Consider the following 22408-nt stretch of genomic DNA (forward strand, 5'->3'; position numbering starts at 1 on the left):
CTGGGGACACACCTGAAAGTTTCTGCTGGAAAGAGTGAGTCTCCTTGTGGCAGGACTCTTGCTCCCCTCCAGCTGGAAGGGATTGGGGCCCCGAGCTGGGAGCCAGGTAGGGCAGGGGACACTGCGGTGTCAGGCCCTCGGCCATGATGCTTCTCTGTAACCGTGTGACCCCCACCACCCTTGTCTGCCAGGGCTCCTGGTGCTCACTGTGGAATGGCAGCACCCCAAAATACCAAACTTCCTTCAACTCCTTGACTCTGCAGGCAAAGCCCCTGAGGCCTGGAGGAGGGAAGGGGCTGTGCTACAGTCACTCAGGAGCTTGTCACCAGGGGTGACGGACTGGGACCAGACCCAAGGGTGGCTTCAGGCCAGGCTCCTTCTCAGAATTCCCCAAAGCCATGGCCACGGCCTCCTCTGCCACTGGACAGCAGTGTGCACTGGCCTATCTTGGTGCTGTCCAGGGCCTCAGTGTCCTGATCTGTGCATTGGGTCTGAGTTGTTTGTTCTACTTGCCCCCAGGACTGGGTGTGGATGTGCTGTTTGTACGGGAGAACCCCACGCAGCCTAAGCACTCTTGTGGTTGTGACCTACTGAGTAGAAACATCCGGGGAATGGGTGATTTTTCTCTTTGCAGGGACAAACTTGGGAACGTCTGGAGACCCAAGTAGAAAAAAGGGCTGGAAATGAAGAACTTGGGGAGATAACTTGAACCCAGAAGAATTCTTCTCATTGCACTTTGATGAGTTGGGACTGTGCTGGACTCAACATCCTCCAGGCAGGTCCTTGGGGAGGGGGGCTCCTGGAAGGCAGGGGCCTGTCTTGCTGATGGCTGATTCCATGGAAGTCAGGACAGCACCCGGTGCACAGTGGATGCTTTGCGTGTGGGCATGAGTAAAGAAACCTGTGAGTGCAGGCCCTGTGGGCCCCCAGTTTCAGGTCATCCTGAACATTCTGGGCTCTGTCAGCAGGGGCTGTGTGACGGATGTGGCAGTCTGTGTCGTGTGTCAGTGCTCGAGTCTGCCGACCTGGGGCAGGGACCAGGTGTCTGCAGGGAGGGTTCACCAGCTGTCTCTGTGGCCTTGTCCCCCTGGAGTGGTCAGGTCCCAGGGCAGGAAGTCAGCTGACCATCTGCACGGCACTGCAGGAAGCCAGGAGGCTGCTGGGCTGGGATATCCATCTCTGGGGAGGCAGGGCAGAGGACGAGGTGGGAGAGTGGGGTGCTCAGTCTGGGCCCCTAGTGCCTGTTTGTGGGCTCGAGGTTTTGTCCAACAGCTGAGCTTCCAGTCACGGTGCCTGTGGGTCAGGAGCAAGACTGGCCACAGCCACCACCCTTTGTACTGTCCTCCGTGGCCCTTCTCAGCTGGGTCTCTGCCTGTCCTGTGCAGCTCAGGGGCCAGAGCAGGCCCAGGAGGATGCCAGGCAGCGGCCTCCATCCAGCTCTGGCCCTCACTGCCATCTCCTGCCCTTCTGCACCAGGTGGAAAGGGAACATGGGGAGCTGAATTAGGGTACTTGAGGCCTTGATTGCTGGTAGGAGCCTGGCAGCGGGTCCATGACAGGCTCTGAGGGAGGGGTTAAGGGGTGACCTCTGGCCCTCTGCTGCTCTGCCTCATGGCCGCCTTTGCTACTATGCCTTTGGCTTTGGAGTGGTTCAGGCAGGAAACAGCCTCTGAAGAGAGGTTGGGGGGCCATCAGTAAAGGGAGGTGCATGGAGCCCAACTGTGCCCCTCATTGTCCTCCCAGTGCCCATCAGCCCCCACTATTCCTCCTTCCTGTTTGCTTCTTGCTCTCATTGATGAAGGCAGGAGAGGGGTCAGAGTCTGCAGCGCACAAGGTCTACTTTAGGATGAACCCTTTCCTTTCAGATAAGCCTGCACCTTTTAAAACAAATGCCAGTGGCTAAGGGAGGTTGGCTTGCTACGTTTGTACTGGGGAACCAGAGACCGGAAATTGCTCATCAGCAGGAATGGTTTCCCCTCTGCAGTCGGTCACTTGGGGAGCATGAGTCAGAGGAGGAACAGTGTTCCTGGAGTCCAGAGTCTCAGCCTCTCCACTCTAACCAGGTAACCACTCTGAGCCTCAGTTTCCTCATTGGAAAGTGGGGATAATAATAACTTACCTCAGAGGGTTGGTGTGAGGCTCACATAAGCCAAAGGCTGTAAAGCACCAGGCCACACCAGGCCACACCTGGCCACACCTGGCCACACTGAGGGTGCTCAGTAGATGGTAGCTGCTGTCCTCAGAGTCACTAGCATTATTACCTTCACCTTCATCTTCACCATTAACACCACCACCATCACCATCACCATCACCACCACCATCACCACCATCACCACCACCATCTCCAATATCATCATCACCGTCACCATATCACCATCACCACCACCATCATCATCACCACCAACCTCATCACCATCATCTAGCATAGAGAGTGCAACCAGAACACCTTGAGGACTTGGCCTCATGCCCGACTCTGAATCACAGTGGAAGATAGCTGTCATGTCACAGGTACTGCAGTGACCTGGGCTTCTGTCCCTTCCTGAAGTCTCTTTACCTTTGGCCTTTCCCATCTGGTAGCGAGTTTCCTTGTAGGAAGAGGTCCCGGTGTTAGTCGCTGTCTCCTTAGTGCTCACTCAGAGTAAAGCAGAGCCTACAGGATCTTAAAATTATCCTATGCTCAATTATAATACTAAGAATAAAACATTCTGGCTCCATTAGGGAGAAAAGTTGTCTGCTAGATAATTATGTTGTCTGTACATGTCATCAAATCATCTTTTTATGACTTTAGTTCTTAATGCTGTAAATATCCCAGTAGATAACTAGAGATCCAGGTGCACAGTGGAGCAGGAGTTAGCCTGGAGGCGAACAGGCCCTGGGGGTTGTTCCCACCTCTGTTGTTCACTAGCTGAAGGATCCTGGGCATGGGACTTCTCTGGGCCTCAGCTTGTTTTGTTTTGAAAAATGGGGCTGGGGGCACCCGGATGGCTCAGTCGGTTAAGCATCTGCCTTCGGCTCAGGTCATGATCTCGGGGTCTTGGGGTCAAGACCCAGACTGGGCTCTCTGCTCAGCGGGCAGTCTGCTTCTCCCTCTCCCTTTGTGTTCTCTGCCCCCCTAAAATAAATAAATAAAATCTTAAAAAAGAAAAGAAAAGAAAAGAAAAAGAATAATGGGGCTAACAATACCTGCTTTGTAGAGGCATTGTGAGCACTGAGGATGGGTGGCTTGGTTCCCGGGACAAACATGTATTCAGTAGATATGAGTGCTTTTGGGAGCCTGGGGGTGGGGGGGTGCAGAGAGAATGCTGTGGCACTTCCGGTGCATGCCAGGGGGACCCTGATGCTGTCACACTGAGCTTTGGGGAGGGCAGCTGTAGGGTCATGACTTCTGCCATCTTTCAGTTGGGTCCTGTTCACGGCATGTGTCCTTCATACAGTTGTGTGAACGTGGACTCGGGCTTAATCTGGAAGTTTGTTAGAGCTGGCATTGTCCAAATCTTTGCAGTTGTTGGGATGTTGGCAATACCGTGTGGTATGCGGTGGGGGAAAATATGTTGGGAGAAACAGCTGCTGACTCACGTGGGGGCGGGCCGGCCAGGACTGTTCTTTCTGCTTCCCACCACGGCCTCGGATGCCGGGGACAGCGTGCCAGGCAGCGCCCTCTCCATCCATCCCCATCCCGGTTGGCCAGGAGGGTGGTCAGAGGGCGCCAGGTGGGCCCAAGAACAATATGGGGGCCTCTGCCAAGGTTGGGATGCTGGTATCTACTGAGACAACAGTATTTTCCTCTGGGAAGACTGTGTGAAAACTTCCAATAATCACGGATGGTTTCCACGCTCCTGATTTTGAGGATGAAGAGATGCAGAAGGTTCTAGCTGGAACTCGTAAGTCTCGGAGCTTTAAGGAACCTGAGTCCGGTCCCATCGTTGTGTACCTGGAGAAAGTGAAGAGAGAGGCCCCTTGCCCAGGGTCACGTAGTGACGCAGTTGATGACGGGGCAGCGACTAGCCCCAGGTCTTCCGTCGCTCCCATCGCCCGCCCTTCCCACCTGGACACCCTCCCCCGCCAGCCCGCAGCTGTTCCTGCAAGTGGGTAGGATGTGGCTTTGTCTTCCCAGGGCAGCCTCCCATGATTGCTAATCCCAGCCCAGCCTCTTAGTGGCAAGAGGGGCCCTGAGCAGGTGGGGCAGGTGGTGGCACCCAAGTGCTGGTGGCGCGACCTTCAGCCCTGGGACCTTGGGCAAGTTCCTCGGTCCCTCTCACCCCGTTTGCTCATCTGCAGAGGGAGGATGAGACGCGCCTCTCGGGGCTTGGCGGTGGGAGCACCGTCCAGGGCTCTTCTGCTGCCATTTTAGTGGGTTCTCCCTTCTGAAACCTCACGACCTGATTCTTCAGGTCTCCTGGCAATCCTCTGAAGTGAGCTGGCCGGGGGCCCCTGCTGCCATTTTACAGATGGGGAGGTGGAGGCTCTGAGGGGGAAGGAGATGAGTGGTGATTTTATGCCGGGTGGTGTCGGGCCTGGCCAGGACACAGCGGGCTCATCCCTGCGCCCCTCCTCCTCCCCAGGTTTCCCGTCCACAGAGACCCAGCTCATGGGTGCTAGGCATGTTGATCTGGAAGCAGCCACTGCCCTCCCATCCCCCCTCTTCATTTTGGGGGTTTCCTGCCCCAGGCTTGGCCCTTTGCTGTGCCCCGGCCTGTGGCCTCAAATGTGGGGCTTCCAACAGATGTTCTCAGAGTCAAGGAGCCTTAGTATCTTTGTTTCCTCCCAGAAGCTTGGGTACCCCCAGCGCTCCCCGAAAGAGGGCTTTCTCAAGGAGGAAGAGCAGGCCATTTTGCCTCGCAGAAACAAGCAGATTTTCAGCATCTGAGGGAGGGCTGAGAATGCAGAAGTCGGGGGGTGGCAGCACGGCCTCCACCTGCCTCACGGGCACGTTCCAAGTGCATTTCCTGTTGACTGTCTCCTCACCCGCACCCACTTCCTTTCCCATCCTCGCCCCACCCTGATCGCCCCGCCAGCTGACAGCTTGGTGTCTCCCTGAGGTGCTCTACGTTCACCTCCTGCTGTCCTGGGCGCCGCAGGGAGCCACAACCCCAGTACGGTGCTAACACAGGAGTCCTGAAGTTCCTCCTGTGTGGGTCTCGTGAAGCCAGAGACGTTTTCTTGGCTCATCTTGGGTCTGTCCTCAGCAGCTCTAGCAGGTGCCGGCAGGGGCCACCCCGGGGAAGATACGGGTCCCACCACGGGGGACGTGAAACGAGCACAGGATTGCCTCGCGCTCTGCTGCACCCTAGCTGTGACGCTGGGCATGTACCCTCGGTTTCCACGTTAATGTGTCGGTGACATTCGCTTCTCTTCTTACAGCTGTTGTGAGGACTTAATCGTGCTCCTGTGAAGGATCCAGCCCAGATAGTGGGTCCTCCGCAGGCTGCCTTCCCTTCCTGCCCTTGCCTGACCATCTGAAGGACACCTCCAGTTCATTTGGAGCCTCAAACTGTGCAAATCATGATCCAGCTTGAGGCCCCAAAGCACCGGATTGTCACCGTGTGGGCCTTAGGAGCAGGAGAAGGAGCTGAGGACTGGGGGTGGGGGTAGGGGGAGCTCAGGCATCTTCTGGGGTGTGGGGAGGCTTGCATGGCTTTCTGCCAGCCCTTCACTCAAGCTACTGAGGCTCAAATCCCCCATTTAGGAAATGGGGATGGTAATAGAGTCCCTTAGGGAAGTGGTACAAAATAGATGAGATGAGAGTTGAAAAGCGCCTGACAGAGCACCCAGCACAGGCCAAGTGGTCAGAAAACACTGGCCCCAAGACCTCACTCTGAGCACCCCTTCCTGATCTCGTCCCTTCCTGGACTGTGAACTCCTCAGAGACAGTGGCTGGTCCCCTGCTCTGGGTTCCCAGCTAGGGCTTGGTGCCAGGTGATGGTCCTGGCAGGAAGCTGACCAGATATCACCCTGCCATGGCCCCTGGGCACCTTGGATCTCTGGATGGAGCCTTACTTTAGACCTGGAGAGAAGAGTGACCGTGCATTCAAACTGACTCTTGGCTTGCCATAGGCCCTTCTGCAGTGGGGAAGAGCCGCGGCAGTTCTCCCAGAATTCCTGGGCATCCGTCATGCCTGCTTCTAGTCTCCCCTAAAGTAATCCTCTGATTCCTACTAGTATTGCTGTCTGACGGTTCAGATAAGAGGAGAAGGCAGGGCTCACGTGAGGGGGGCAGGGGAAGAGCCACAGAGAGTGACCTTTACCACTTGTGATGGGAGAGCAGGACACTGAGTCGTGTCCACTGTGAGCCTGAGCTTGTGTCTAAAGCCTGACATCCCAGAGGCCCAGAGCTGAGAGCAAAAGGACCGAGGGCGGAGATGGCAGGTGGAGCCATGACCGTGGGAGCGCCCCGGTTTGGGGCAGCTGGTCAGAAAGTGGTGCTGTTTGTTCCCGGATTCCTTCTAGCTTCCCTGCAGAGCTGCACGTTTCTCCTCCCTCTCCCCACAGGCGCTGATGGCCCGGGGAAGGTGTTTGAGCCCCCCGAGGGGCCAGAGCAAATTTAGTCTGCATTGAAGCCACAGTGGGCGCATCCTCTTTGCACCTGGCAAGTGCCCGAGAGCCAGCAAGCGGCACTCGCACGTCACGGGGAGCAATGCTGCCATAGGGAGACCAGAGTTTCTCAGCCTTGGCACTGTTGGTGTCTTGGGCTGGATGATTCTTTGTGGGAGGGAGAGGGGCTGTCCTGTGCTGTGGGATCCCTGCCTCTACCCACCCGATGCCCACAGTCCCCACGCCCTCCCAAGTCATGACAGTCCCTGGGACAACGTTGTGTGGTAGAGAACCACAGACTGAAGTGGAAGATCTTGGCCTCCCTGGCTGCTGCAGTTTCTGGGGCCCTGTTACGTGCCTGGCCTCAGATAAGAAATCTGATCCTACTGAACTGGCCATGGCAAAGGACAGGTGCCTTCTCGGGCCCCACTCGGCTCGCACGCCATGCGGGGTGGGTGGAGCTGGGCAGTGGGGCGTCCTGTTACCTGGAGGCACGGGGGGCACAGGGCCTGCTGCCCCTGGGCTGGCTTTGTTGGCTTTGTTGGCCCTGCGCTTTCTGTTCTCTCCATCTCAGAGTCCACGGCCCCAGGAGCTGGGAAGGATGGTGGCACTGTCTGCTGGCTTCTGGTCCCACTCTTCCTGAGCCCCTCCAGGGAGAGCAGGCAAGCAGGCATCTTGCCAGGCAGCTGCCAGCACTGCGCACCGCTGTTTTTCGTGAGAAAAAGTGCCAGAGTCCCCCTGCCAAAGCAGAGAGCCATCTTGCCCATTAATCAGGACTTCAGGATTCTTGGAGCCATCTTAGCAACTGCTTGGCACAAGCCCTGCTTGATTTACCATCACCTGTCTGCCTTGAGAGCTGGCCTCTCCTGGGAGCCTGGAGGAGGGGAGGGAGGAGCTGCCAGCAGCTCGGCCCAGCCCCGGAGCCTGTTTCAGGGGCCGAGGAAGCACTCGGTTAGGATCAGTGTTGTTTTTGTTATGACTCCTAATCTTCAACTTTAAAACTTTAGAAAAAGGAAGCTGGACCAATAGTTCTAGGTACCCTTTTGAGGAAGGGGGGGAAGGTGCAGGTGTGAGCACAGAGCACCGTGACGGCAGAGCCCCTGGGCTCGTCCTGGTTGCCCCTTCCTGCACTGAGGGCTCAGCCAGCTTCTCGCGGAGCCATGGGGACACGCTGCCCCCCCCCCACTGAGACCGAGCCTGGTCACTGTTCTGCTGCACCCCAAGGGTGGTGATCACTGCTGGGGTCTTTGTCTCGAAGGCCTGGCTTCTGCCCTGTGGACCGGCATGCACATACCTGGCTCCTTTTCCTCTCATTCAGGGGGAAATAGGAGAGGCAGGCCCCATCGGATTCTGGGTGTGGCAGGGGTCACCCTCACCCCCTTGGGGGCAGGTGCTCTAGCAGTGCTGGTCCCCATAGTACTGGGACCTGAGACCCCATCCCTTCCGTTTCCCAGTGTCTCGACCAGAGGAGGCTCTGGCTGCCCACCTCTGCATCCCTCGGCCATTGCCATTGCCACTGCCACTGCCACCGCCACCCCCAGGACCCACCTGCCCTCTCCGGTCAAGCTCTCGGGCTTTGCTCATCTTCCTGGATGCTCCCTCCCAACACCGTCTGGGAAACCGATAACCCCAGCCTCTCTGAGGTCGCCTCTGGCCTCCCTCTGTGGCAGAAACCTCTGAGCAGTACACTTCTGAGACGTTCCTGGGGGAGGACCTCATGCAGCTCAGATACCCTGGTAATTTGGAGAAGAGATGCCGAGTGCCTCACAGGTCAGCCGGAATTAATGTGCATTTTGCCGAAAGAACAGAGTTGCCCCCCACATCTTCATCCATTGCTGGGCCAGACACTGTCCTGGAATTCTAAAGGGCGCCGGGAAGGGAGGCAGCAGGGCAGCAAGGGCCCCCCATCTGTGTCTGGGGGGTCTGATTGGCTCTCGTGGAGCCAGAGCTCCTTGGTTTGCTGGCAGAGCTTTGGAAGGTGGTGGCCACTTGGCAGTGCTGTGGGTAGTGGTCTCGATGTTGGCTGTCACTGGGCTCGGCTGTGTGGGCCATGTACATGCTAGCCCAGCGATTCTGCAAGGGAGCGTGCATCATCACTGCTTTCCAGTTGAAACAGGCCCAGAGGGGCAAAGCGGGCATTGGATAAACAGCTAGAATGTGGCCAGGCCTGGGTCCCTTCTTCCTACCAACCATGACCATCTCAACAGTCAGTGGCCCCTGGCTTCCTGGCTTGCGGTCCCCTGGGCATCTAGGGAGCAGGCATGGGAGTAGATGCACCCCAGAGGCGTGTCAGCCCTGCAGCGGGGCCCACTTCCACCCATACCAGGTTTGCCCTGTCTTCCTGAGGTTCGGAGGATGCAGGGAGCTCTAGAATGTTCCACAGACCCAAGGGGCTGATGCTCGGGTGGGCCCTACTCCTTCCAGGAACCCCTTCCTCCCAGCCTGCCAGTCACCCCTGGAAGAGCCCAGCATTCACAGTTGCGCCTTGTCTCCTGAGCCTTCTGTCTTCTCCCCAGGAGCAGCCTGGGAGGGACCACGCTTTTAATTAGCCTAGTTCGGGGATGGCGGCTCTAAAGCCCTGCGAGGTGAATGCGGCCGCCTCGCTTTTGGAATCCACTGCCAGTGGACACAATGTAGCTGTAGGAATGAAAATGAGGGAGAGAATGGCCCACAGGCTGGGCTTTTTAATTGGCACCGTCCTCCCGGCCCTGCGCCCGCCCGCTGGCCCTCCCGGGGCTCTGTTTGGGCGGCCGGACCCGGGCTGCGAGCGGTGGAGCCTTTCACAGCTTCAGACTGATTTAAGTGGCCCTGTATAGATCCCGGCAGCCCTCGCTGAAAGGCACGGCGCGGTCCCCACGCCGACGAGCCCTGGGAAATGTATCAGCCACCTGCGCGTGGTGAATGGTGGTAACCGCTAAGAGCCCTGCCGAGCAGCCTGGGCTTCAATGGGCCCAAGGCCCTGCTGGAGAGAAAAGGTTTTTCTAAAGCTGCAATTAATTTCTTTCCCCCAATCAATTGGAGGTTGCTTTCTTGTTTTCAGCCGGGGGAGCGGGACGCTTGATTCTGTGCTTCTCCGCTAACCTGGGCGCTCCGACAATTGATGTTCCTCTCGAGACACAGAGAGCGGCTTTATTTCTCACCGGCCATCGAGGACGGGACTTTTTTGTTTGTGTTTTTTGTGTGCGTGTCTGTCTCCCTCTCTCTCTTTCTTTTTCTAAGATCATCTCAAGCTAATAGTGAGAAAAAAGGCATGTGAGCGATTCTGCCCGGGCAGGTCCCACAATACCTTCCGGAACGTCCATTTTTCTTGCTTTCATGGGAACACTAAGAGGTCTCTCTTGGAGGGGACAATGGCAAGATTAAAGAGGGAGGGAGCGCAAGAGAAAGCGGGAAGTAGAAAGGCAGTTCAGCCCGACCGCTGGAGAGCTTTATGGTGCAATTTAAAGGGGTTTATCCTGGACTCACCCCCACCCTGCCAGCAGGATTGGTGGAAACCCCTGAGTTCATACTCAGTTTTGCAATGAGAACCAGTTTTAAGTGCAAAAGAGAGAAAAGGCCACCCTTTCTCTCAGGAGTCGGTCTTGTGTTTCTAACAACATAAACTGTGAGTGTACATGTGTCCAGGTTGGGCACTGACCCACAGGATCTCAGGTTCCTTGTTCACTTGGGGACATTGCTGGCAGGACGTCAGCCTGGCCGCTGTGGTGGTTGAGCGGGATGCCCGCAAGCCAGCCTGAGCACCGGCTGTCTCCTGGGCCACCAGGGTGGGCCCCCCACCCCCAGGCCGGTCTTCCTATGGAGGGGAGGTGGCAGGCTTGAGAAGTGGCATCTGGGGCCATCGGGCTTTGCCAGGCAGCCCGTCTGTCACAGCAAAATCACTCTGGCCCCTCTGCCCCGACCTTGGAGCTGGCCTGCTCTGGCTACGGCCTCCAGGAGAGGTATTAGTGAGAGGGGAGGGTCCATCACTGTGGGTTTGTGCACGTGCTTGGCTCTGCTTTCACCCCTTCTTGTCTGGGGCCCCAGCCTCATTAGGATCCCTGACCTGCTTGCTGGGCAGGTGGCCTCAGCACCATCCGTGTCCTAAAGAGGGGAAAGGATAACGACTGCCCCGTGCCCCGAGCCCACCAGCGCGACCACCGGCTGCCACTGCAGTGACCCGCTGGGTAGGGCCCCCAGGACTCACTGTCCCCTGAGGTTCGCAGGGTGCTGTATGCACACACCATGTTATTCCGATCGAGAAAGGCCACTCTTGCTCACTGACCTCTGTAGGCCTCAGCTTCCTCATCTCAACGGGGGAGGCTGACATTTGCCTCCTGGGGGACTTAGGGGAACAAGGGAGGCCACAGACACTGAGTCTCTGCTGCCTGCACTTGGTAGATGCCCAGTTCGAGGGAACACGAGTGTCAGCAGCTGTTTTTCTTAAGACCCAACCTACCTCTCTGCTTGGAAGACAGAGGGTAGAAAGGGGCCAAGGGGCAGGGACCTCTCTTGGGGGTGGGTCAGCCACCATCTGCTTTTGTCCAAGGCAGTGGTGGCAGCTCCTGCAGGGATTTGAGAACCTTGTCCCTCGAGGCCCCTGTGGCTCTGGGCTCCCCATTCCGAGTGAACCCGGGCCTCTGCCAATGACACACAGTGTCTGGCAGCTCCTTTTTGTGGTAGCCACTTGCAGATGGAAAGTGAGGGACTTCCCCCTGAGTTCTGTGCTTTTTCCAAATTGTTATACATTTTTATTTTTGCAAGAGAGAAGTAGGCTCATTTCCTGACTTGGGCTCAGCCAGAGTTGGTGTGAGGCCAGAGGCTGGGGCCCCAGGCCTGGAAGCTGGTCTCCTGCTGCTGGGCACCCCCTCTGCCCCGCTGCAGCTCACCTCACCCTTCTGGACCGGGAGGGCCACGGGGGGTCAGAGTCAAATGGACCGTGCCTTCATCAGTCACTGTAGGAATGACAGCATCTTGAAGCGATTACAAGATGGCGGAGCGGTGCGTGTGCGTGCGTGTGAGAGAGAGAGAGGTGCGCACACATGCACATGCACGCGTTCACATCTAAGGGCAGGACGGGAGCAAGGGCCGACCTGGAGCCCTGGGGAAGACGCCTGGGACTCTGTGCACATCGGGGGTGTCCTAACGGCGCGCTGCTGTTTTCTTTTGTCTTGCGGGTTGGCCTCCTCCTTGGGGCTTTCAGCCTTTTCGCCCTGACACATCATTCATCACCTGGGGGTGGGCTCCAGAGGAAAGTAATATACTCACGGCCTTTGCCCTTTCCTCCCATCTGGCCGAGAGCCTGGCCCTGCGTGGGGTCAGCCTGGGCGCACCCTCCCGCCGGCCTCCTGCCGGCTGCCGCCTCGCTGGTGTCCTGGATCAGGGAGGCCCTGTCCTTCCCCTGTCTCTCTCCTTCCGGCACTCGGGCCCTCGGCCCTGCAGCACCCTGCCGGGGTTCAGTCCTCCCCACTTGCTCGCTGTGTGGCCTTGGCGCCTTCCCGACCCTCCGACGACGGTGGTGCTCTCCCCCCTCCCGGGGTGGTTGTGAGGGCTCCGTGGGACGGTCCCGGTGAAGAAGCTCGCTGTAAATGCTTAGTAAACGTTAGCCCTGCTGTCATCGGAGGCTTCACAGCTGCTAGGACACGAGAACGAACCCCCAGAAATGCTGACTTTGTTCCCGAGCAAGACAAGATTCCAGGGGATGACGGGTGGAATTGACGGTAACTCAACCTTGTGAGTCGGTTTCCTATACATGAAGAAATGTCTGGACTTAAGAGTGATTTAGGGCTGCTGCCATCTTGGAGCCCTCGTCCCGAGAGCCTTTGGCTGTTGGAATTGTTATCCAGTAGCAGGTGAGCATTGCTGGTGGCTCTTGGTGGGTAGAAATTAGTTTGGATTTCTATTCTGAATTTCTGTAGCGTGATGGCTAAGGGCACGGGCCTCGAACAGACAGAGCCGGGGTTGAGCCTGGCCCTGCCGCTGCCCCCTCCGTGGGAGTTTGCTGAGTCAGCCTTGGGCTGTCCACGTGTGCCCGGGGCTGCTGGCAGAGCCTGTCCCTCGGGACGAGGTGCCGGCCCTGGGCATCCCTCTCAGGTATATTAGCTCGGACTGTGAGGGCTTCTTGGGCCTTCTAGGTGCCTCTAGAGATGCGGGTGCTGTGTTTGCATATCCTGCCAAACATTTCAACAGTAATGAACAAAGGAGAAAAAATAGAAAGGGAAAAAATAAGCCTATCAGGAAATGTTGAGGTGTGTCCCTGAGAAAGTCAAAGAAACGGAGACCCGCCCTGGCCAACCCTTCCGGAGCCTGCAGTCAGGCCTCCAAAGTGGGAACCACGTGCTGTTGGCACACGGATGCCTTGACTGGGCCATCCACATGCTTGCTTCCGCATGAGGTCCGTGTCCTGATGCCCATCCTGGCTCTCAGAGTGGGAATGACTCGTCCAGAGTCTCTAAGCCAGAGAGCGCAGGCGCTCCCGTCTGGTCGTGTGTGCAGGGCCGCCCCCTTCCTACTGAAGATGGGGTTCCTTAGCAGCCTCTTGCACACCTGGCCCCTCTAGTGCCCGCTAAGGAAATGTCCCCCGATGCCTGCTTCTGGCCTGGAGCCTGGATTTCTTGTTGGCTGGGTTTGGCCTGGTCCTGGTGGAGAACCCAGAACCCCCTCCCATACTGCCCCATCCTTGTACCCCAGGAGTCCCTGCACTAGGGGTGCCCGGTCAGCAGAGACTGAGGAGTGCCTGGGGTTGGCGGTCCTGAGAGTCTGGAAGTCCAGTAAGCACAGCACAGCCTCCCAGATCTGTGCCCCCTCTGGCTCCCACGGTGGTCTCCAGGCGTCCCTCCCTGCAGCTCAGAGGAGCCGGCTGCGAGAGGGGATGGGAGCTGCTCAGGTGACCCGTGGGGCCCTGGGCAGAGCTGGGGCTCTGAGCCAGGTCTGCTGGTCCAGCTGCTCTGAGACGTAGGCCCTGCCTGGCTGCAGCATTGGATCTGGTTGGAGACATGGAACTAGAAGGCCGGTCATCCCGGGAAGGGCACCTGATGGGCAGGAGACCAGGGTGAGTCCCCCTGGGGCTCTCCTCCCCACCCCAAAGCGAAGCCAGTGTCTCCCCTGCCTCCAGCTGAGGTGAAGCCCTCAGATGAGGCAGTCCTCTCATGGGGCCTCTGGGGCTTAGGAGCACCAGGACCCCAAGCACCAGGACCAGCACCACGTCCCTGCCACTCACCTTGGCTCTGTGGGTGGGGACAGCCGGCCCAGAGAAGCGGAATGTGCCCAGGAATGTCCTGCCACACCCGATGCCAGCGGACATGTCCGTGGCCACCTGCCGCGCTCGGGCAAGCCGGGACACGCTGGCTGAGCCCAGCCGGGCCGCTGCGGCTGCTCACCCCACGGGCCTTGGTGGCCAGTGCGGGCCCGCTCCACCCCTTTGCCCAGCACGCCCGCGAGTCTGCTCTCGCCGTGAGTCCAGATGGACGAGGGGCTCTCCCGCCGCTGCTTCCTCCTGGGGCTGCAGCTCGGGCCCCGTGCCTCCATCCCGGTGCAGCTGCGCCCCATGAAGGGGTGTCGAAATCCCACCGCGTCGGGCCCTGCGTGTGATCTCATTTCATCGCCATCAGAGCCCCACAAGAGCAGTTTTATTTCCCCATTTTACAGATGGGGAAAGAGAACCTTAAGTTGCATAAGGAGCTGAGGGAGGCCCCGTCCTGGCAGCAGAGGCAGGGTTCCGGCCAGCTGGGCTGCCACTTGGGCCTCGTACCCAGTAGCCGACCCCAGTCCTCCAGGCATCAGGGTGCAGCTCCCTGGCTGGGCCCTCCAGAGCCTGCCGGTCAGCTCACGGGTGTGGCGTGGGGCTCCAGGTTGGCGTGCGGGGGGCCGGGGAGGGTATCGTAGCTGGGCTACTAGGGGAGATCGAGGTTTGTGAAAGGGGTGATCCTGGCTGAGGGAGGGTATCCCCAGAGGGAGCTGAGCGGGCAGGGGGGCTGCGGGCGAGGCGGGAACGGGGCTGTCTGGGCTGCTGTGAGCGTGAGGTGTTTGCTCTTCGTGAAGGCTCAGGGAGGAAAGGCTAGGTCAGGTTTGAGCCACGATGAGCTGAGAGGCCCGTGAGGACATTCATGGGACCCACCGGGTCTGGAGCTTGGCACAGGGTCTGGCCTCAGGGCGGCCATTTGGGGCCACAGGGGCAGAGGAACAGTTCTGATCTGGATTTGGTGCCAGGCCTCAAGTAGCATCAAAGCTGGTTGGGCCCAGCAGCCTCTCGGGGCAGGGCGGGGACACCCCGGGCCCAGGCAGGACGACTCTCTCATTGCGCAGATGGCCCGGAGCCGGCAGGACTTTCCCAGGACACACCCGGTGTGTGGCGGGCTGGATCCGGAAGCCCGGTGCCTGTCTCCCCATCAGGCGCATCTTGGGTTACACTGCCCTTGGACTCTGTGGTCTCCTGCCTTCTGCAGCCTGCTGTGGGGCCCAGAGCCAGCAGGGGCGACCCTTGGGAACCACCCCTTCCCAGAACAGAGGACAGATGGAGGCCCGGAGGGGGGCAGGGTTTGCCTGAGGCCCTCCGAAGTGATGTCTAGACGTTGTTTCTGATGCCCCTACCGAGGACCACTCTCCTACCGGCAGTGCCTTCCCGGGGAGCCGTCGCCCTTGGACTCCTGTCCGTTGACCAAGTCCCAGAGCTGGGAGGGGGCCCATGTCACCTGCCATGGCCAGCATTGTAGTCAGCGAGGAGCCTGTCAAGGTTAGTGAGGGAACTCACCTTCGTGCTGCAGAAGTGAGGGCAGCTGGGCGTTTTACGGGTCCTCTGGGGCCTCTTCTCAGAGGACCTTGGCAGAGCAGGGTTCCCCTTCTTTGGGGCTCCAGCACATTCCTGCTCCCTCCTACTCTGGCTACCTCGACAGGTGCTGAGTGCAAGGAGAGCCAGTGCCATCTGTGACCAGTCAGGACGCTGGCTCCTGGGAGCAAACGGGTGTGCGTAGCCCCTGGGGAGCCAGGTTTATCCTAAGATGGGGAGCGCTTTGTCAGCTGAAGCCCTGAGGAGCTTCTCGACGTTGCTTCTGTGGTTTTCCATGTTAGGCCTGTTCGAGCAGATAAATCAGGTAGCTGTATTCCTGCAACGTTTGCTTACCTTTCTTCATGGTTTCGATTTTATTGCCGGGGAGGAAGGAAGAGGTCTCCCCCTACCAACCTGCAGGGAAAAACCGCAGAATTTGACACTTTGAACTTCATCTCTGCTTCTCCTCCCTTTGCCAGATGTAGAAATATGATGGCAGGTGGAAACGGGGGCTCCAGCTCACACACCACGATTGTGGACGCCTGGCCCAAATGGCCATCTCTGGCGTGTGTCCTGAAGTCCCCTCACTCGGCACCAGGGCTGGGGCTGTCACGGGCACAAGCAGCCGTTCCTTCCAACCCCCTTCTGGCAAACGTGCAGGCTCCTCCCAGCGCCACCAGCGGGCAGGGCCGGGCAGGTGCTCGAAGTGGCTGACACTGGCCAAACTGGACAGGGATGGTGGCATCTGAGAGACGGGCCTTGTTCCGGGAGAGCCAGGGTTTGGGGCACAAGGCAGCCCGCAGCCCCACCTTGGGTCTGCCCACAAAGCCTGGCCATGCTCCCCCATGGAGCAGGAAGCTCCACACCAGCCTGTGTGGGTGGGCGGGCGGGGAGCCACGCGAACCTCTGCGGCAGCAAGGAGTTTTCCAGGGATTCCCCCCCAGCTATGTTCTGTGAAAGTGCCCACCAGCCGTGTGAGCACGCCCGCACACATGTGTGGCCCACTCGCCAGTTCGGGACTGGCACTTCCTGATGTTTTCACGTCCTGTGCTTGTATGAACCTCAGATTTAATTTGGTGATTATTAAGTGCAGGAACGCAGGGCTGGGAAGGGCTTTTTTTTTCCTGCACGGTTTTGCAAAGTGCCATTTTCAAAGATGCACAAGCCTTGTTCCTGCCAATAAGGAAAGAAGGAAAGTCAAAAAGAACTTTGATCAAGAAACATCAAAATGATTTAATATGGAGATGGGGAGGCCTCCTTTTTTTGAAAATGGAAGTGACCATTTGAATAAGATTTTGGCCTATGGGTCGTCCTTTTCTGAATTTCTAACTTAGTGTGCATCCTCCTCTTAAAATAAACACACACACGCATACGTATTTTATTTTTTGATGGTACCGTCACATGTTCAAAAATTAAAATAATCGTGGAAGGTCTTGCTTCAGGTTAACTGCTACTTTGTTTCTTGTGATCCTTCTAGAACTCCTTTGTGCAAATAGAAGCAAATAAGAATGTTATTTTATTCTCCCTTATACAAGAGTTAACCTGCTGTATCTACTTTTCTGCACTTTGCTCTCTTAAATGACAGACCCTGGAGGTGTTTCCGTGTCCAAACCGAGCTGCGGGCTGTTCCGTCCTGTGGATGTGGCCTGTCTTTCCCAGGCCACCCTGCCGGGCCCCCGAACCTGTTCAGGCCTGTGCAGGCCTGCTCAGCGGTGAGCTGCGGGGCTCCTGCATCCTTCTGGACATGGCAGGGGGCTCCTCTGGGGGATGCACTCCACCAAGAGAGCCACTGGGCCACAGGTGGGGCGTGTGTATCTCCTTGAGGATGTGGAGCAGGGGACGTTGTAGGACCCATGCACCCTGACGGGTTCTGCAGGTGGCCCGTGTCCCCACCAACACACACTGGTCACACGCGGGTTTTGCCAAGTGGATGGGTGACACGTGGTCTCTCTGTCATTTTAGTTTGCCTTTCTGTTACAGTCAAGCCTCTGTTCTTCATCTCTTTGAAAATTGTTCAGATGTCCTGAGCTGTGTTCTTCTGTCCTAAAAAAAAGTTGAGTTATTGGTTTTTCTTCTCGGTGGTGTAGTAGGGAGATAAGTTTTGCCTGTGGTGTGAGTTACAGATCTTGGTCCCTGATTTGTTCTTTGACTTTGACTTTGACTTTGCCCTTTAGCAGCTTTATTGAGATATAACTCACATGCTGCACACTTCACTCATTTAAAGTGTACGAGTTCGGGGGCCCCTGGCTGGCTCCGTGGGTGGGACATGTGACTCCTGACCTCAGGGGTGTGAGTTAGAGCCCTGCTGGGTGTAGAGATTAAAAGTGTGTTTGAAAAATAAATTAAAAATAAAATCTTGAAAAAAAAATAGAAGTGTACAAGTTCAGTGGTTTTCATATATTCCCGAATTTGTATATTCCTGTCATTGTGTCAGTGGGTCACTGCAACCCATCTTAAAACATTTTATCACCCCCAAAAGAAGGCCCATACCAACCACCCCACCCCACCCCACCCCACCCCTGGATGGATTCGCCAGTTCTGGACTTGCCATGTAGATGGGCTCGTGCGGCACGTGGTCTCTTGTGTGGCTTCTTCACTCAGCCTGGTGTTTCCTAGGTCCCCTCCGTGGCAGCAGGTGTCAGGGCTTCTCCTTTCTGTGGCCACACCGTATTCCGTCGTCCAGACAGACCACAGCTTACCTACCCGTTCACGGGTCGGTGGCCAGTGTGTTTGTTTGCGCTTCCGGGGCGGGAGTAATGACGCCGCCATGAACACGCGCATGCGTTCTTGTGCAGACGCGCCCTCACGTCTCGTGGGTGTGTGCCTGGGGGTGGAACTGCTGGGTCACACGGTAACTCCGTGTTTCACATTTGGAGAAACTGCCAGACTGTTTTCCAAAGTGACTGTACAATTTTACATTCCCTCCAGTGCTTGTCACTTTCTTTTGACCCGTGTATGTTTTTATCCAATTTATTATTTTATGGGTCTGGATTCTGAGTTTTAGAAAGGCCTCTTTATCCCAAGATCATAAAGGAATTCTGCCATGTTTCTGGGGCTTCTGTTGCAAGCTTTGGTCCCTGTGGATGGACTTGAGCGTGTTTATGGCGTGAGTGTGGAGCCAGCTTTTCTTTTTTCTCTGTTAGTGGCCCCCCATTTATCTCAACACCAGCGACTGGAGATTCCGTCTCTTGCTCTCGGCTTTGAGATTCCACCTGTGCAGCGTACTGAGCTGGGTCTCGTAGTCTCTGCGTGTCCTCACGTGGCAGGGTGCTCTGCGTTACTAGGGCTTTCTCTTGTGTGGCTAGCATCTGACAGAGTGTCTCCTCACTGTTCCGTACCGTTTTCCTGATTAATTTCTGCTGTTTATTTTCTGTTAAAAACGTGAGAATCACTTTGTTTGAAGGTGGTGGGAGGGGTGCCGTTGATATTTTAGATGGGGATTGTATTCAGTTTAGGAAGTCACGTGGGGAGAATTCACAGCTCTTTGAGGTCAAGTCTTCTGTCTGCAACACACCATGTTATTCTGTTTTGTGCGAGCCTGGTTTTGTGTTCTTGACGGTTTTCTTCCTATCATTTTTGCCAGTTCTTATATTTCTGTTCCTAGAGATTTTACCTTTTGTGTCTCTGCCGTGTCTTCTTGCTCCCGAAAGCAGGTTTGGATTAAAAAGGGCAGTTGGGGGGCACCTGGATGGCTCAGTCGGTTAAGCATCTGCCTTCGGCTCAGGTTATAATCCCAGAATCCCGGGAAGCTCCCTGCTCAGCGGGGAAGTCTGCTTCTCCTTCTGCCCCCGCCTTGCTCTTGTGCTCTCTCTCACTATCTCTCAGATAAATAAATAAAAATTAAAAAAAAAAAAGGGCAGTTGGATTTGACCACCTGTAGTATAGATTCTGTTCCAAAAGCTGAGCCCCCTGACCCCTTTGCTGTGCAGTGCAGTGTCCCCAGAGCGCCCCGGGCACACCCTCTGGGCCTGGGCAGAGTGGGGAGGCGGGAGGAGCCCTGGTTTGCTAGGCACCTTCATCGGCCTCCTTGGTGCTCTAATTGCAATCAGTTCTCTAAACGATGCTAGGACTTTGTTTGGGGCTCTTCTTAGCCTCCTGGTACAAATGAGAAACTGAGGCTCAGAAGTTTAATGATTTGCCAAGGTCCCGCAGAGGGCACACGGGAGCTGGGATTCCAGCCCGGGCTTGTCTAGCCTTTCCTGGGCGGCCGTCCTGCCGGAGGATCAGATGTTCTCCTGAGCACAGCCTGGAAGTCAGAGGTCTGGTTGCACATCAACTAGCCATGCGACTGGGGGGGTCTCGTCCCTGGTCTTGACCTCAGTCTGCCAGTCTGCAAAATGCAGTCGTTAAACTGGTGGACGATTTGCTCAGTTTTCCAACAAAAATCTTCTTTTCTGGAAGCCACTATTTGGAACAAAGACACAGAGCTGCAAGGGCCCTGATACTCTGTAGTTCTGGCCCCCTGTGCTCTGATGTGGCCCTCAGAGCACCCACCCCAGGCAGCTGTACAGAAACCAGGGCCCACCATGCCCTCCAAGGCCCCCCCTTCCGTGCCCCGCGATCCTGCTGCTGTAGAAGCCGCCCCCCGACACCTCGTGCATCCCCGCAGCACGTTAGCCTTGGCCCCCTGCCAGAGCCCTTGTGTGCTTTGGAAAGGTCCCTGGACTTTTGTTAGGCTGGAGTTCTCCTTACACCAACCCGAGAGCGAGGTGGTTTCACAAGTCCTGTCCTGAGTGTGTGCTGGCTGGGGTGCATGCCGCAGAAACAAAATGTTTGTTTTCTGATTGCCAGAGTGCTGGAAGGCCCTTTCGCATTGGCTTCCACACCTTCTGTGTTGGGGCAGGTCATTTGCCCCCTGGGGGCCTGGTGCAGAAACCGTGTCTGTCACACTGTGGCCTGGGGGCGGGGGGCACCATTCAGAGGGCTTGCAGGGCTCTGGGCCACTAAGGCCCATTCTTGCCCACCGCAGCCTGGGGAGCTCCGGGCTGCACAGGCACACAAGCCGAGCCAGGTGGGGCTAACCAGGTGGGTCCTTCTCATCCCCCCAGGCTGCACTGAGCACCTCCTGTGAGCGAGCATCCGGGCCAGGCAGTGGGGTGGGGGTCAGTACTGTGCAGGGCTAGGCACGGTGCACGCAGGCTTTCGGGTGGCTTCCAGAAGGAACGATGGAAAGCTGGGGTTTGGGGGGGAGGGCGGGTAAATGGGAGCCTGCCAGGTAAAGAGGCACTCAGCAAACAGGTGTGGCCTCTGCAAAAGTAAGTTGAGGAAGCAGTGGCCCCGGAAGCCAGGGATGGCCTAGTAACTGCCCAAGGCCATCATTATGCCCCAGAGATAGTCCCTGGCCCCCTGGGCTGTTTGATTCTAGAAACTGTGATCTGGAGGAGAGCCCCGAGTAGCCAGTGCCAAATCAGCAGGGCTCACCGGGCCCCAGAGACTGCCCGTGGGGCAACGCTATTTCCTATTTTCAGGGCCTATGTGGGTTTCCCTTGTTCCTGTGGGTAGAGAAACAGTCCAGGCTCAAAAAGGCTGCCTCTTGTGGAGTCCAAAGGTAAGCATTTCACAGAAATGGGCTGGGCCTTGACACAGGCCTGGGCGAGCAGCTGACCCGCCCCACGCAGGAAGTGGAACTGGGCTGTGGCAGGGGCATGACGATAAGGTGCCCAGAGCAAGGGGCCAGCCTTTATGGGGCCCTGAGCGGCAGCCTCCGGCCGGGGCCGCGCCCCCTGGGCTCAGCCATCTCCCACCCGGCCTGTCACCACGCCCCCCACAGCGCCGACCCGGGGCAGCCTTGGGAGAAGCAGCCCCCGTACCTGACCCCTCAGGTCCGGGGCTTCCTCTGAGAGAGCTGGCCTTCGTGCAGAGTTCAGATTTGCCAGAGACGGATTCACGTTCGGCCCAGCGTGTGCTGGGACCTTTTCCTCTTCTCTGAGATATTAAAAAAACAACAACAAAAACCAAAACCCACCCCAGGAAACCTCATGTCTTGCCTTCTTGGTTGTTTCTGTGCCAACTTCCAGCATAAATGAGACTTAGAAAATTTCCAGGCCGCTAGCCATTCTTCGTGGCCTGGTGTTCTCTTGATACTTGGAGAGTTCTGTTCTCGTCAAAGTGTCTGTTTGGGGGAGGAAATGCCTCTGCTTAGCCAGAGCCCTGGGCCCAGCAGCTTCCAGCAGAGTGGCTGCACGGCTCCGGGCAGCTCAGGCCAGGCGCAGGCCTGATCACCCTGACTCGTGAGTTGGGCTTTGTTATGCCCCTCTTTCTAGAGGGACTGGAGGTACCTCCCTCAAAATCCGTAACACGCAGAGATCTGTAAGGTTGTATTGAAAAGATGGGACAGCCTTCAGCAGAGGACAAGCCAAGTGTGCCTGTCTAGAAGACCAGCGGCCGAAGCCGGAGCGGCGGGCTCTGCCACAGCTGTTGTCTGGGAAGGGGTGCGCCTCGGCGGGGGGCACGTCTTGTCCCAGTTCGATGCTAAGGGCAGCTCGGGGGGGGGGCACAACGCTGAGGACACAGAACATCCAAGGAGAGGGGTCCCAGCAACCTCTGCTCCCCAGCAAACCGCAGGCGGGCTGGCTCCTGGCGGCCGGGCTCCTGCGGGGCTCAGCCTTCGGCCTCTGGCCAGGACCTGCATTGCTGTTCTAGAAAGTCAGCCATGGCGGAGCCAGACTTGGGTCCAGTTCCTCCAACTCCAGAAATTCCCTCCCGAGCTGCTCCACCAGGGCTGCTGGGTTCAGGGCTCGGGGGGGGCCCAGGGAGACGGGAGTGAGGAGAATAGCCTGCTCTCTTCAGGGTAGGACAATCGGGAGAGAGGGGACCCAGCACTCCAACAGCCCACCTTTGCCCTTGTCCTTGTCTCTGGGATGCCCCACCCTTCCTCCAGGGGGACTCTGGCATCCCGGAACTCGTCTCTGGAGAAGTCTGTTGTCTCCTTACCCCCACCAGCCTTATGCTCTGGGTCTCTATTGATAAGCCTGTGGTGCAGTTCAGCTAGTGGACGATTCTGGATGCCCCCCACCCTCCGTGCTCCTCCAGGCTGGCATCAGAGCAGTAGGACTAGAGGAGGGGCCTGAGCTTGCGGGCCCAAGCTGGTGCGTGCAGCAGGACGGGGCTGAATGTCTATTGAGTTAACACAAGTTTC

The 22408-nt window shown here is 57.4% G+C and overlaps 1 protein-coding gene and 1 long non-coding RNA gene across 2 annotated transcripts in view; one reads left to right on the top strand and one right to left on the bottom strand.

Moving 5' to 3' along the window:
- Positions 1–22408, top strand: part of FAM53B (family with sequence similarity 53 member B) — a 109381-nt gene that overhangs the window by 78701 nt on the left and 8272 nt on the right. The window lies entirely within an intron of this gene.
- Positions 11239–15348, bottom strand: LOC121101314. Its single transcript, XR_005833317.1, has 2 exons — positions 13726–15348; positions 11239–12676 (listed from the first exon to the last, which is right to left on the bottom strand). It is a non-coding gene; the product is annotated as an uncharacterized LOC121101314 (long non-coding RNA).

Source organism: Ursus maritimus, unplaced genomic scaffold (genome assembly GCF_017311325.1).
Source record: "Ursus maritimus isolate PB19 unplaced genomic scaffold, ASM1731132v1 scaffold_7, whole genome shotgun sequence".
NCBI classification, from domain to species: Eukaryota; Metazoa; Chordata; class Mammalia; order Carnivora; family Ursidae; genus Ursus; species Ursus maritimus.